Below are 14941 nucleotides of genomic sequence, written 5' to 3'. Positions count from 1 at the left end.
CTGCTCTGCCTGCTTGTGCTCTCTCTCTCTCTCTGTCAGATAAATGAATGGAATCTTAAAAACAACAACAACAACAATGATATAATTACAGCTAATATTGACAGAGTGTGTTCTGTCGTGATGGGTAGTATTTTGGCCTAATTCTTGAAATGCATTCACTGAAACGAGGTTTCCTGAACTTGTTCACCCTTCCCCGTGGCCTTCTGCCCCAGTTCCCTAGTGTCTGCCCTAGAGCACACTTGCCCTTGATATGAAGATAATAAAAATATATTTACTATTTTTGTCAGTGTTAGGCGTGGTAGCTATTGGCTGCATGCTGTTTTAGGTCAACTAATATTTTGTTCAGGGTGTCTATATTGGTGGTCTTTCTGGTCTCTTTGTGGTTACCAGTATGCAGTTTACTTCTCTGTGCGTCGGCCGGTCATCTGTTGAGCACCTGCCACGTGTAAGCAGGTCTTGGGCACCAGGGGATCAGTGGGGAGTAGTACTTGGTGCGCCCGCCTGGCTGAGGACCTCAGAGCTGACCTAGCTGGTCCCTCGGGGCAGGAACTGGGTGTGCGCATCCCTCTCTGTCAGTCTCCTCTTAGCACTCAGGGCCCCCTGCCCTGGCACTGAAAGTTGGTCTGGGGGAGGCCACTGGAGGAACATCCTGGGGTCTTCCATTTCTGTAGGGCGCCCCACTATGAAAGCACCAGGACACATTCCCAGGTGTCATCTTACTGTCATTTCCCCCCGACAATGGCCTTGAGAAGTGGCTAGCATGAGGATTGTTTTTTTTTCAGAGGAGGCCACTGAGCCTCAAAGGACTGAGAGCTTGTAAGCGGGGGCTGAGGACTTGTGATTCCAACCCTGGCCTTGGCTTGCCTCACCCTTAAGTGTTCTGAGACTCTCATCCCACAAATGTTTGAGGGGCTCCTGTGGGCCAGACACTGTTCAGGCCCTGGGGATGCAGAAGTGAAGGAAAATCCCTGTCCTCAAGAGCTTATGTTTTGATGGAGGAAATAGAGAATAAACAAATAACTTAAGCTCTGTATTATACTGGGTGGTGACAAATGCTGTGGAGAAGAGTGAAATAGGGAAGGTGGTGGAGGAGAGGGCAGGGGTCAGGGATTATGGCTTAAACAGGGTACTTAGGGAAGGCCTTACCGAGGAGGTGAATTTCATCAGAGATGGGAGAAGGTGATGGAGCCCATCCTGAAGATATCTGTGGGAGGTGCATCCCATGGCAGAAGGAACAGGATGTGCAAAGGCCCTGAGGTAGGAGTATGTGAGGCTTGTTCAAGCCCGTACAGCTGGAGTGAAGTGAGCAAGGGAAAGGTCATGGTACTCAGATCGCATAGGGCCTTGAAAGGCTTTTTGAGGACTTTAGCTTGTATGGTGGTGAGGTGGGAGCCAGTGGGGGGAATTTGATCAAGGAGAGACAGACCTGCCTTATATTTCAAAAGGACCACTGGCTGTTATGTTGAGAATCGACTGAGACTATGCAGCAGCAGGAACAGTAATAAGTGCTTATTTGAGTACCCGGCATGGTTGAGTTCAATCCTCCCCACAACTCTGTCTCCGTCTTCCTTAGGAGGAAACCCAGCCTCAGCTGGTAGAGCTGGCTGTCAGTTTAGGACGATCTGAATCCAAAGTCTGTGTTCTTCACTGTTGTCCAGTTTTCAGTGGCATAGGGACAGAATGTTTAGGATGACGGTGAACAGTGTCCGGGCGTGACGGTCAGGCTGACCCTGTGCCCATTCTTTGGCTGCTCTCAGGTGTTTAGTGGGCCACCCAGAAGAGGGAGGGGGGCAGGCTCTCTCCTTGAACTCTCGTGAGTGGAGGCCGGGGCAAATTGCTTCCAGATGAGGGAAGGCAACTTGGGGAGTGGAATTTGTGCCCTGTCTCGACAGCGGCTTCTCAGGGCCCGAGAGGGCTCTGTGTCTTTGTGTTTGGCATATTAGACAAGCCCTGTACTTAGAGACCTGGAATTTTTGCTACCGACTGGGGCTCGGCGCCCTGAGGCAGGTGGGCGGGAGGCCGCTGCATATGGTCTTCCTCTCCCTGGAGCCCGGGCCTCCCTCTCTTTCGGAGTGAAGTCTGGGCCAAAGTGCCCTGTATTTTATGTCCCACCTTTTCTTCCAAGTAGCTTAGATCACTTGCAGAATGTCACTTCCATAATCCTCTTATTTATTGCTCCCGAAGGAAGTAGGAAGATTTTTCCTTGTCTTTAAACAAAAGTGCTGGGGTGCTGGCTGGCTCAGTCTGTAGAGCATGTGACTCTTGATCTTGGGTGCGTGAGTTCGAGCCTCTCATTGGGGGTTGAGTTTACTTAATAATAATAATAAAAGTGCTGCAGGGTAGAAAATTGGGGTCAGGGAGTGATGCTGGAGTGGAGTGAGGGAGGGAACCTGGAGGCCTGGGCCCAGGCCTGGGTGCAGCTTGCCTGGAGTGGGCGGGGGTGGGGGGTGGGGGGAGAGCCGAGCTGAGGTGGGAAATGGGCTTCTGGACTTGGGGGTTGTTCCTTTTACCTTTACCGTGCGCTTTGGTGCCTGAGTTTGTAGGAGGTGGGGCTGACCTGGGACTTCCCGCCCTTACCTAGTGCGCAGTCTCAAGGAGCTGATGCGGCCCTGGCGGTGCCAAGTGAGGGAGATTCTTAAAAAGAGGTACTGGAGGACGCAGCGCAGCTGGAGCTGATGCATCCCCCCCCCCCCCCACCTTGAATACATACCACCCGCAGCGCCAGACCTCAGCAGCGGGCCCCAGGGAGGAGGGCACATTGTTCTGCAGGGTAGAAAAGGACCATTTGGGGAAGGAAAGGCTCCTTCTTGGCTGCTCAGATCCCAGCGGGTTACCAGCCACAGACGCAAAGCAAACAGGCCCCTGACTTTGTTTCTGTTTCAGAAACCTCACTGCTGCTGACATGCCACCGCTGTGGAACACGACATCATCACGGGGCTGTGGGAATCCAGTGAGACTCGGGTGCCAGCCGCCTCCTGCCGTGGGCATGGGGGAGGGGGCGCCCAGCGTGGGGGCTCTATCTAGAAAGTTGCCCCCATCAGTTTGGGTCTGAGTGGGGGAGGGGCCAGATGTTACTCGGCTGTGGCCGGTCCTCTTGCCCTCTCACCATCCAGCAAGTGAAAATCCACATGAAGACCCAAGGGCGCCAGGCAGGACTGTGAAGGGTGGGAGGTGGCCTGGAAACTTGGATTGCATTCCCAGCCGGTTTGGCTGACCAACCAGGTGATGAGGGCCTTCTTTCTCCTCTCGGGGCCCCTGGGATCTTTCTGAGCCTGATAGCTCCGGCTTTCACAGGTGGGGGTGAGGAGACACGGTCCAAGCACAGAGACCCTCCCTGCCCCTGCCCAGCCCCCAGATGCCAGGTACCCTTCATCCAGGCCCTTTGCGTGTTCATTGTTAGGTCGGGCTTCCCCTTTCTGTTAGGGCACTGGCTTCACGGTGGTCTGTCCCTGTTCTTCATGCTCAGATTGGTTGTATTTTATTAACTTGTATATCATCTTCCCGAAAAGAGCGTTCAAACGAACCCAAATACCTGGTAATATCAACTGATGTTACTCGGGCATGGGCTCGTTTGTCCCTGACTTGCGTCTCCCCTGTTGGCTAGGACTCTTGGCTGTGGTCAGCCCATTGATGGTTCGTGATGGGTCCCCAAGGCTTTGCACATGTTCCTGCTGCCTGAAACAACACTGTGCTAGACGTCCTTCCCTTAGCCTTGAGGATTCAGTGTAGATGTCCCTTCCCTCCACTAAGTGTCCTCTGCCTCCCCTTTGCTGAGGGCGCCTTTCTTATGGAACCCCGCGGCACCTTGTGCGGAAGCTTTCCAGAGGAACCAGACAGTCTCTAGCTTCAAGCCTAGTGGGATAGACAGCGAGGAATTTGCCCTTTGTACAGGAAGTGCAGTGGACCACATAAGAGGTGCTCTGTAAATGTTTGTTGGCCTTACAGAGCTGAAAAGGCGTTCATTCTGTACTCCCACTTTATTGCTGTTTGGTTTGGTATAGAAATTCTAGGCCAGGGATTTTTGTGTGTGCAAAACATTGCTGAATTTTCTTTTCGGTTCCAGGGTTACTGTCCAGAAGTTTAATGCCATTCCCATTTTTTAAAAAGATTTTATTTATTTGAGAGAGAGAGGAAGCGGGAGCGTGAGTGAGCGGGGTGAGGGGAGGGGCAGAAGGAGAGGGAGAGAGAATCTCAAGCAGACTCCCTACTCAGGGCAGAGCCCGACCCCACGACCCTGAGATCATGACCTGAGCTGACACCAAGAGTCAGACGCTCAACCAGCTGAGCCATCCAGGCGCCCCGGTACCATTCCCATTTTGATCCTTTGTAGGTAACAAAGGATTTTTCTCTCTGGAGTTGCTAGTGTCCTCTGTGAAAGTCTTCTTTGCCTGGTAGTGCGGAACATCACAAGTGACATGCCTGAGTGCAGATACACGATCATCTGGGGCACTTGGGGACCTTTCAGTCTTGAAACATATCCAGTTCTGGGAAACTTTCTGGAATTACTTCATTGATGATTTCCTCCTGCTGTTTTCTTTCTTCTTTCCTCTGGAGCTCCTGGAATTTAGACACTGAATCTCCTGGATTGGTCCTGAAATTTATTCTCTTTCTCTTTCCTACTCTTACCCCTTTCTGGGAAATTTCTTCAGCTTTATCATCTGGGCTTCTATTGGGGTTTTCATGTTAATTAGCATATTTTTAATTTTTAAGAGTTCTTCTGTTTTCTAAATATATATATATATTTTAAATAGCATCCTGTTTTAGTTTCATGGATGCAATCTCACCTCTCTTATTTCTCTGATGCTATTAATGATAGTTATATTTTGGAGGGAAGGATTCTCCCTTGCTGTTCCCTGGAAAGTGTGTGTGTGTGTGCCTTTCCTCTGTCTTTACTGTGATGGGCTTTCTCCAGAAGTCTGGTGACCCTTGATAGTCTGCTTACATCTGCGTGGGGCATTACGTTCTGTGTGTTTGTATGTGGTGGGGGGGTCTTGTGGATTCTGGGCCTCGAGTAGGGTGACCTGGTGGGCCTGTTTCACTTAGGAACCGGTAAATTAGCATCTGAGATGTTTTCTCTCGAGCTGTTCAGATTCCCTAGAGGAGAATCTTCTACTAGTCTACCTCGAAAGTGTAAGGCTGACCCCCTGTGCCAGGAACCTGATGGGGAAGTGGGATTTCCGTCTTTTGTACTTCAGCTTAGCCATTTCCAACGTGGTGCCCAGCATTTCCCTGGGCTCAGTTTCCCCAGTCCGCAGACCTTCCGCTTTGCCCTCTCCAAAGAGTAAACCCCTGGGGTGGGAGTGATGCTGACCTGCTTGAGAGAAGTCGGGGAGGAGGTCAGGGGCTAGGGACTCTTTCTCAGGCCGACTTGTAGTCACGCCTCCCTGGCGCTGCCAGTCCTCGTGCTTTAGGATTCAGCGCTCCCAGGTTTCTGAAGTTAACGAGCCCTGTCCTTGTGCCCTCCAGTCTCTAAAATCCTGTGGCTATCCTCTCCCCTTCTGCTATCTTGAAATCGTGGGTTTGGGTTTATGCCTTCAAAAGTCTCTTCACTCTTGTTTCAGGGAGGTGTGGGGGCCATGCACGTGTTTTCCCTGAGAGCCGTTGCCAAGACTAGTTGGTGTGCGTAGTTGCCCTTACGTGTTGTTTTTCCACACGCCGGCGGGTGTGTTTCTTCAGGCTTTGTGGGAAAGGGGTGATGGATCCTTTTCTTCCGTATGCTCCTTGCTGAAGCCCCAGCACCTGGACCCGGGTGAGTTACACACGAGAGGCTCCGCAGTCGCTGGCCGAGCGAGCGAGGGAACAAATGAATGAATCGCAAAGCGACTTGGAAACAAAAACGGAAACAGAACTACAATTCACCCCGGTTCAAACTGTTCTGAAATGCAAGCCACTTAATGTAACTCTACACCTGTTAAATATAAAACTGTTTAGCAGAGTTTATGGCTTGTGGTGGGGACACGGTGGACTACTCTGTCAGCCTGGTTTCTTTTCTCTGGCTGCGGTGAGCATGTGTCACCCCTATAATTGTTGAAGGGGAATTGAACGAGGAAGAATAGGAATGCATCTCGTTTAGAATGTGGGCCTGGGTGCATCGGAGCAGAGGTACGGTCTATGGCTTTTGCAACCTTTCAAGGTCACTCTGCCGCCTTGGACCTTGGCGTCTTGCTCTGTAAAGCGAGGGGCCGGATGGGACACATCGAAGGTCCCCAAGTGCCAGTCCTGTGACTCCACTATGTCCTCTCCTGCTCGAATCATGATAGCATAGGTCTCTTGTGGAAAAGAACTGCCCCTACCTCCCCCCCCCCTTTTTTTTGACATAGAATGCCTTTCGTCTGCCCGTGTGCTCATCTGAATCCTTTCAGTCCTTCAGAACAGAATCTGGGCTCACGTCCTTTGTGAACAGTCCTCAGCTGCTCCAGGACAGGCCCGACTCCCTGTCCGCAGCAGACTTTGCTGTTCAGTTTACGGTCGGGCAGAAAGGAAAGAGCATAGACCTTGGAGCTGGATGGTGCCAAGTTGAATGTTAATTCTCTTGCTTACTAACCCTGTGACCTTGGACGGCTTACCTGGTGTCCCTGAGCTTTAGTGTCCCCCTCTTCCCAAAGGGAATTTGTAGCGAAAGCTGTCTCATGGGGTTTACGTGAGCATTAAATGGGATACGTATTTAAAAGGCCTCCGTTAACACGTGACACAAAATAGACCCATAACACAAGACGGTGAGGACAACAGTAATGATCAACCTTTACGCGCAATACCTTATTTACTCACAAAGTAGGTACTTTCATTGTTTTTATTTTTCAAATGAGGGGACGGAGCCATAAAGAAATAACTTGTCCAAGGTCACAAACCAAGGACATGGACCCTTTAGTGTTTTTTTGTGTTTGTCTTCGCACTTACTCCACAAATACTGATTTGGGAGCTGACTCCATGTTGGGTCTCGGTACTGGGAATGCAGTGGGGAAGCAACAAAGTTCCTGCCCTCATAAAGCTTGTCTTCTCTTGGCAGGGTGGGTCGGCGAGCAAATACTTGTGTAACAGGCAGAGTCGAGTGCGGTGGTGCAAACAAAGCGTGGCTGGGGCCTGCGGGAGGGCGGCAGGCGCGAGGTGTTTCTTGTCAGGTGGTAGGGAGAGCTCTAGAGATGTCACGAAGTCGAGGGAGCAGTCCGCTGTGGGATCTGGGGAAGCACATTGCAGGCATTGGGGACGGGAGTGCAACTCTGGGTAGCCAAGCAGAGGATTGGGCTTGTTTCCTCAACTCCCTGTTTCCTCTTTTAAGTCCCAGATTGCCCCGTTTTCCTGTTTTGTGTCCTGTATGATACTGGATAAAGAAAGTGAGGGGCACTTTCTTAGATGATCAAGAAATATTTTTCTGTTGATTAGTACTCCCACCTGTGTCTACTTAGATCATCGGGCACAGGGACTGTACATAGTCACCACTCTTGGGTGGTTCTCAGTGCCCTTCCCACAGTCTCCAGGGGAGCGCAGACTTGGGAGCACCGCTGCCCTGCAAGGCCTGCCCTCTACTCCGTACTGCAGCCTTGGTGGCCTTTGAGCCCTTCACTAGGCCACATGCTCCCCTGCCCCAGGGCCTTTGCGCATGTGGCTCCCATCTGTTCCTTCAGGGCTCTGTCAGGTCTGCTTGTGGGGAAGCCTTCTGTGATCTCTGGCCCAGGTCAGTCTCTTTGTTCTGGGTTCTCATAGATCTGTAGGTTCTTTCCTTCCAAGCGTTCTTCTATTTTGTTTTATTTTTAATTTTTTAGCTTTTTTTATGTATTTTATTTATTTGAGAGAGAGAGGGAGAGTGAGCGGGGCGGGGGAGGGGAGTGGGGTGGAGAGGGAGGGAGGGAGGGAGGGGGAAGCAGGCTCCCCGTGAGCAGGGAGCCTGATGTGGAGCTCCATCCAAAGACCCTGGGATCATGACCTGAGCCGAAGGCAGACGCTTAACGACTGAGCCACCCAGGCGCCTCTTCCTCTCCATTTATAACTGTATACTCACCTGTGTGGTCCTCAGACCCTGAATGTCTTTCTCCCTGGGCCATAAACTCCAGGAGACAGAGGCCCGGGCTTCTGTTGCTCATCCCTTGTCCTCCCCTGCATCTCTAGCATCTGGCACAGGCGTTGGCAAATATTATCCGTAAAGGACCTGATAATAAATATTTTAGGCTTTGCAGACTGTCCGGTCTCTGTTGTGACCACTCAGCTCTGCCCTTGCAGCACAGAAGTGGCCATAGACAATGTGTACACAAATGAGTGTGGCTGGGTTCCAATAAAATTTATTTATGGACACCAAAATTGGAATTTCATATAATTTCCACATGTCATGAAATATTATTCTGCTTTTGATTTTTTCCAACCTTATTTTATAAAGAGAAACCATCTTAGTTTGCAGGCTGTGTAGGCAGTGGGCTGGATTTGGCCTGCAGCCTGTCGTTTATTGACCTTTGATGTAGAGCAGTGCATGACTTAGAGTAGGTTCTCAGTAAGTATTTGTTGAACAAGTAGATGGCATCTTGGACAGGGTAAGAGGCAATGAGTTTATGAGCTGCTGCCTTCCCTTGATTTGCTCCATAATCTGTATCCCTTGTCAGATTCCCTGTGGTCTGTTAAAATCGAAGGCGATAGCCTACTGATTTTTCTTTTAAAAACTACTTTATTAAGATATAATTTATATACCATAAAATTCACCCATTTAAAGTGAACGATTCAGTGGTTTTTAGCATGTTCTCAGCTGTGTGACTATCATCACTATGAATCTGAGAACATTTCAGCCACTGTCCAAGAAACGCCATGCCCACCGACAGTCATTCCCATCCCCCCAAACAGGCCCACTAACGTATTTTTTTTGCCTCTGTAGATTTGCCTAGTCTGGACATTTCATATAAATGGAATCCTATCATAGGGGGCCTTTTATGACTGGTTTTGCCCTTGGCATGGCTTTTTCGAGGTTCATCCTTGTTGTAGCATGTGTAAGTCTGAATAATAGTCCATTGCATGGACATATCACATTTTGGTTGTCCGTATTCATTCATTCCTCAGTTGACAGACATTTGAGTTGTTTCCACCTTTTAGATTGTTATGACCAATGCTGTTCTGAACGTTCATGCACAGTTTTTTTGTGTGAACATGTGTTTTTGTTTCTCTGGGGCAAATACGTTGAAGTGGAACTGCTGGGTCATACGGTAACTGTGTGTTAAGCCTCTTGTGGAGCTGCCAGACTCTTCTCCAAAGCGGCCGCGCCATCTTGCACCCCAGCGAGCAGTGTGTGAGGGTTCCAGTTTCTCCACAACCTCGAAGACAACTCTTTATTTTATTTCAATTTTTTGACTGACTCGCCTACTGCTTGTCTTTTTGATTGGCCACTTCGTTCTTCAGTGGCCGCAGCTGTGGTTGTGAGATAGTGGGCTGAATTGGACACCTGGATACGTTTTGTTACTTTCTTTGGTAAGAGTGGTGTCCGCCTCTTGGAGTGTATTTGGACAGCAAAGCCCAAAGCCCGTTAGCGACATGCTCGCTGCATTTGGCCACGGCCCGCTGACTCTAACAGGTCTCCGAAGACGGAGGCAGCTACCTGAGCGAGCAGTGCGGTGGATGAGGCAGGACCCGGGCCCTGGGGCTCAGAATGCGGGGCACAGCCTGCCTCTGCTGCTGCCCAGAGGCTTGACCTGGGCAAGGTGCTTGGTCTCTGCAGATCTCAGTCTTGTCCTTGGTAAGAGGACAGGCATGCATTCTCCTCTCATTCAGCAGATCTTTTCTGGGCACCTCCTCTGTGGCAGGCATAGCACATTCCTCTCCAGGGTTATGGCAAAGACCAAACGAGGTCAGGTGTGAAGTGCTGAGCACACATGAGAACAGGACAAAACCAGTCGACAGAGCCTGCCCTTCCCGCGACCACCCTGCTCCTCACTGTGTGTAACCGTCGTAAGGGAACGATAGATGCTCAGAGGAGGAAGCGTCCTCAGGGCTTCTCCTGCTCATGCATGGCTTGCATTGGACTCCAGCCCAGTCGCTAGCTTCTGCTTGGACGTTTCCGGTGACGAGCAGTCCCTCTGATGGCTGGGCAGCCCTGGTTTTCAGATCTGCCTCTCTGGAGCCGTCCCTTGGCCTCGTCTCTGCTGGCTGAGCCCGAGAGAGTGAGCCTGCTCCTTCGTCCACATGACAACCCGGGAGTATTTGACAACAGCTACCCCCTCCATCTCTTCTCCAGTTCCACCAGCTGTCTCCCAGATAGCTTCATTGCGAGACCCTGCCGCCTTTGGATGCGCTCCAGCTTGTTGTTTGTTGTTTCCCGGACTCAGCCCGAGCCTTCCCCGTTGGAGATAAACACAGACCGAGTGCCCGAATGAGTTGTAAGTCTCCGAGGGTGACAAGTCTTCACCTTTACCAGCAGGACGGTTTTATGGAGGAAAGTGCTCAAGAAGGAAAGATAACTTCATTCAAGATTATGGAAAAAATAAAATTCCAGCGAAAGCCTGTGCATTCTCCCTGCTCCCGCTCTTTCCATGCTTGGTCTGAGAAGGCAGCGCAGACCCCCCTCCTGGTCGTCACAGGGGTGAGCTGCTCTGCTGAAAGGGTTTGTGATTGAGAGTTTGAGGGTTCCCCACTGTCACCGCCTGGCCTGGTGGGGCAGAGCTGTTGATACATTTCTTGGGCTCAGTTTTATAAGCTGCTGGAGGGAGATGGTGACAAGCAGCCCACTAATAAAAGCACTTTAGCAAAAACAACACGAGGAGGGGAGAGGACTCAGAGCTCCATCATTTGTCTGTCTGATTTTTGTGTCCTAGGGCCTCGCTCTTCTTTTGGTGGGAGAAATCCAAATGTGTTTAGCAGTTCCTCTGCTGCTGCCCTTGGGGTAAAAACCTCATAGCTTTTGTAATCAGGAGTAGTCTAGAAACCCACAACAGGCCCAGCTCTGCCCCGAGGCAGGAACGGTGACGGAACACACATTTTAGGCCTTCCCCACTTCCTTAGCCTGAGTTTTCGAAAGCCCATGCCTAACTTTTTTTTTTTTTTTCCTGCGCTCCAGGCTGATTTACATAACTTTATTCTTCTGTGGTTAGTTACTCATTCAGAAATTCCCCTGTCCATCTGTTCTGGGATTCTGAGTCAGTGGGAACAGAATATCACGGTGAATTCTGGCCCCTGCCTCCCTACCTCCTCTCTGCCTGGAGGCAGAAGGCAGAGGCCAAGGACCAGGACATCTGTGCGGAGTCCAGTTGAAGGAGCTCCTTGGGAGCCAGTTGCTACAGGTACTGGAACCTCGGGGCCTGAGAGCTTGCCTCCAAGCTGTCCCCTCAGGGCTTAAGAGGTGAGATGCGACCTAGAGGTGAGAGGCAGCAAGCATAGGGAATGGCTGAGGCCCATCTCCTGGTTCGGATCCCAGCCCCGGCGCTCCCTGCTGTGGCCCTGGGCAAGTTCTTTTAAGACCCTTTCTCACCTGTGAAATGGAGATACTAAAGGACCTGCTTCACAAGGTTATTGTGACAGGATATGAAATGAGTTAATGTGTGTGAAGCATCTAGAACCTGCCTGGCACATGGGAAGCCCCGTGCAGCTGTTAGCGGTGGTGAGGAGGATGGTGGGGAGGATTTCTGTCCTTCCTGTTGAATTACCTGATCCATCTTTTTTCTTAATGGAACAAAGATACCGAACGTGTATTTATTGACAGATATGGGAAAACTTTGGTGTGAGCTCAGCCTCATGGCATTCCCTCTCAGATTCCTTTGTGCTCCCTCCCTCCCGCTCCTGACCAGCGTTTTCACCACTCCAGCCTCCACATGAGAACTGGCCCTGGGCTGATCGCCCAGTAGCAGCAATTTCATGTCCCTGCCTCTGTTTCCTTATCTGTAACCTGTGGAAAAGCATTTACCCCTCCCTCTTCTTCCTCCCAGTGCCCTCCAGAGATGGGAAGAGGCACCAGGCAGCATCTGTTGAGCATGACGGACAGGTTCCAAAGACAGAACTTTGGTGGATGGTATGGGAGAGCTGGAGGGCCCAGGGCCCAGGGCTCAGGGGACTGTCACCCTGCCCTCAGGAACTCTGGGCCATGGTCTGGAGCGGGGTGGCCATGATGCTGAGCACCCTCCTTGGGATACTGTGAGCACATCCTTGTCCCTTGGCTTACATCACCACAGAAAATGTAGGTCAGATGTTTCGAAAGTCAGTCACAAATGAATGTTCTCCCACCTCATTCTCTGACCCCTAACTGGACAAGTGCCTATGCTTTTTGCCCTCAGATGCTCATGAAGGGGCGAAATGCAGTTTAATACCAGGAAGAAAGCCTCAGTGACATGAATAACCATCAGTCATTGCTTTCCCTTTATGCCTCAGGTACTACTTTATAAGATGAGGAAAACGAGGCTCAGAGGGGCTCATTAGCTGCCCCCTGGGGTCAAGCAGTGGAATACGCCAGAGAAGGATTTCAGCTCCTCTCTGGGGGAGTCCAAAGTCTGTGTTCCTTCCAGGAGGAAAAACCTGATTCTGAGCCCCACGAGGCCTGTTGGGGAGTCCCCAGATCTTTCTTCCGACTTTTCTGGAGTGTTGTGGTGCAACCCTCTCTCTCAGCCACGTGATGTGTGTGTGTGTTCTTTTTTCCGCTGGTAGTGCCAGCCTTTCTCCCCTTCCCTCACCCCTTCTCCTCCTTTCCCCTTCCCCCTTGCCCACCCCAACCCCATGGAGTGTTTAACTTGAGGACCTCCCCACTCACGGTTGGTGACACATCCCACCCACCTCTCTGCTGCCTCCCAAGATTTGAGCCATCAGCAGGTGAGAGAGATGTGTGCAAGAAGGTGCGTGTGACCTTGGGCTTTTGTGAGAAGTGTGGAGAGGGAGATGGGGAGGTGAGATGTTGTGGCAGTGTTTGCTGTGCCCTGGAGGTGTTCTTAGGTGAGAGCACGGAATGCTGAGGCAGCGGAGTGGGGGAGGCGGCCGTGTCCTGTCATCACAGGGCCTGGCAGCCTTGGCCCCCAGAGTCGGTCTGTCGGCACCGACAGGCCGTGTGACCTTGGGTACACTGCTCCCCGTTCTGGGCCTTGTTCTAACATGAGGGGTTTGTTTTCCTCCGAGTTCTACAACCTGAGATGCCTCCATGGGGAAATAATGGAGCCCAAGCTCCTTCTCTCCTCCTTTCCCAGTTGCCTCTTGGAGGTTAACGTTTGGTTTTCAGCTGGTGTTAATTGGAAAGCTTTAATGTATGCTCTGGAAGGGGCCAGGAGAAATTCCAGGGCCATAACTCCCTGAGCCATCTGGGGTGAAAAGTGTTCTGGTAAGAGCAGGTTCAAACAGGATACCCCTGGGGCCTGGGGACAGGCTACAACCTTGGCAGGCTCCTTCGCCTCAGGGAACACAGCTCCATGGCTTTGGAAGCCGGCTGGTTAAACCTGGAAGGACCTGCTTCCCGCTCCCTGATTTGTGCCCTTGCGTGGCCGAAACCTAGCAGGCCAGCTGGTCCAGTGTCCCCTCAACCTGGGGATCCTTGTCCCACCAGCAGCCACTCCTCCCTTTCCAGCGCACTTTCCCATCCCCTCTGCCATCCAGTCACCCTCTCTCCTCCAGCTGCACCAGCCCACCTGGCCCCAAGTGCACTTCCCGGCCTGCCAGCCTGCCTCCTTTTGTTCAGGCCTCCCTGTCCCCTCTTCATCCTCTCTGCTTATTGAGGTCAGCCCATCCTTTCATGTCCGGTCTTCCCTTACCCCCCAGACCGGGCTGGGATAGGTCAGGGGACCGAACCTGGCGCGGGGCCTAGCCCGAGGTATGCAGGGATGCGGGGGTGGGGGTGGGGGAGCATCACTGCTGACTTTCGTCATTGGTCAGTTCACAGCAAGTAAGCCTTGTCACCTGCCTGGCATGAGGCTGAGTTCTGTGAGGTAGCAAAGATGGGCACAGCACACTCACCTTGGGGGAGCTGCCCACAGCAGTTGGCGAGAGCAGCGCTCACGAGGCGGGGATGAACTGAGTCTGTAACTGGGAGGGGCTGCTCGGGCCTGTACACCTTAGGTGACAGTCCCAGGACCTGGGTCCGGCCTCCCTCTTGCCACGGGCTCATTTGGAGACCTTGGGTCAGCCACGGGCCCTCCCTGATGTTTTTTCTTAGTAGAATGAGCAGGTTGGGGTGGGTGTTCCTTGGGGCCCTTCCAGCTCCGCTGAGTTAACGGTCGCTGCTTGTCAGGCGCCTCCTGTGTATCCCACAGTGTGAAGCATGATGGGCCGAACCCCATCCAATCCTCCCGACACCAGGCACTTTTATTTGCCCTCATCTTGCAGCTGAGGAACCTAAGGTTGAGAGCCAAGGTTGCGATCCCGTGGCCCCAAGTCAGGTCCAGGCCACAGATGGATTTTGTTTGGTGTTATTCTTTATTTATTTGAATTTAAACACGGAAGCGATTCCACAAAAATAGAGATTTTGGGTTTTTTAGAGGTGACAAGTCTGGTTACATTGAGTCCACACTCCTTGGTGGCAACAATTGGCTGGATCTGAGTCTCAGCCACCACCTACAGATGGGGCCTATGCTTTCCTGGCCCCTCAGTGTCGACCCAGCGTGGGTGTGTGCCTGTAAACCCAGCCGTTGTCTTTAATTTGCGTTTTCTACCTGCCTCCGGTGAAGGATGTGATATACTCACACCATGTAGGTGACACAGCTACTCTGTTCGAGGCAGGAGTCAGACTCGGCTGTCTCTGACCTTAAACCATGAACCATCAGCTGCTTTTCTGAGTTATCTCTAAATCCCAGTGGGGATGTTTGGGTCCTCTGTTGGAGCACAGGAGACCCTGGTCAAGTCTCTAGATAAGGAAGTTGACAAGAATTCCTCTTTCCAGAGAAGTTTAAGTCTCTAGCCCCGCCTGAGTGCACTGTTGCAGTGAGGTGGCATCCGCTCGCTCGTGTTGAGTCCAGAGAACAACCCTCTCCTTGCCATATGGTATGTCTTCTTCCAGTTGATTCGGTAT

General features: G+C 51.6%; 1 protein-coding gene across 6 annotated transcripts in view; it reads left to right on the top strand.

Annotated features, from left to right (window-relative positions):
- TSPAN9 (tetraspanin 9) overlaps positions 1–14941 on the top strand; it is a 196679-nt gene that overhangs the window by 28565 nt on the left and 153173 nt on the right. The window contains exon 1 of one of the 6 annotated variants that reach the window (XM_027594408.2): positions 11207–11305. The exons of 4 other annotated variants lie outside the window; for them this stretch is intronic. The gene's annotated coding sequence lies outside the window, so the exon portion shown is untranslated. Of the gene's footprint in view, positions 1–11206; positions 11306–14941 lie in introns of those variants that run through there. One more of the 6 variants, XM_027594413.2, reaches the window with a different exon arrangement.

The sequence above is a fragment of the Zalophus californianus genome, chromosome 9 (genome assembly GCF_009762305.2).
Source record: "Zalophus californianus isolate mZalCal1 chromosome 9, mZalCal1.pri.v2, whole genome shotgun sequence".
NCBI classification, from domain to species: domain Eukaryota; kingdom Metazoa; phylum Chordata; class Mammalia; order Carnivora; family Otariidae; genus Zalophus; species Zalophus californianus.
This window is presented reverse-complemented; position numbering and strand designations above follow the sequence as displayed.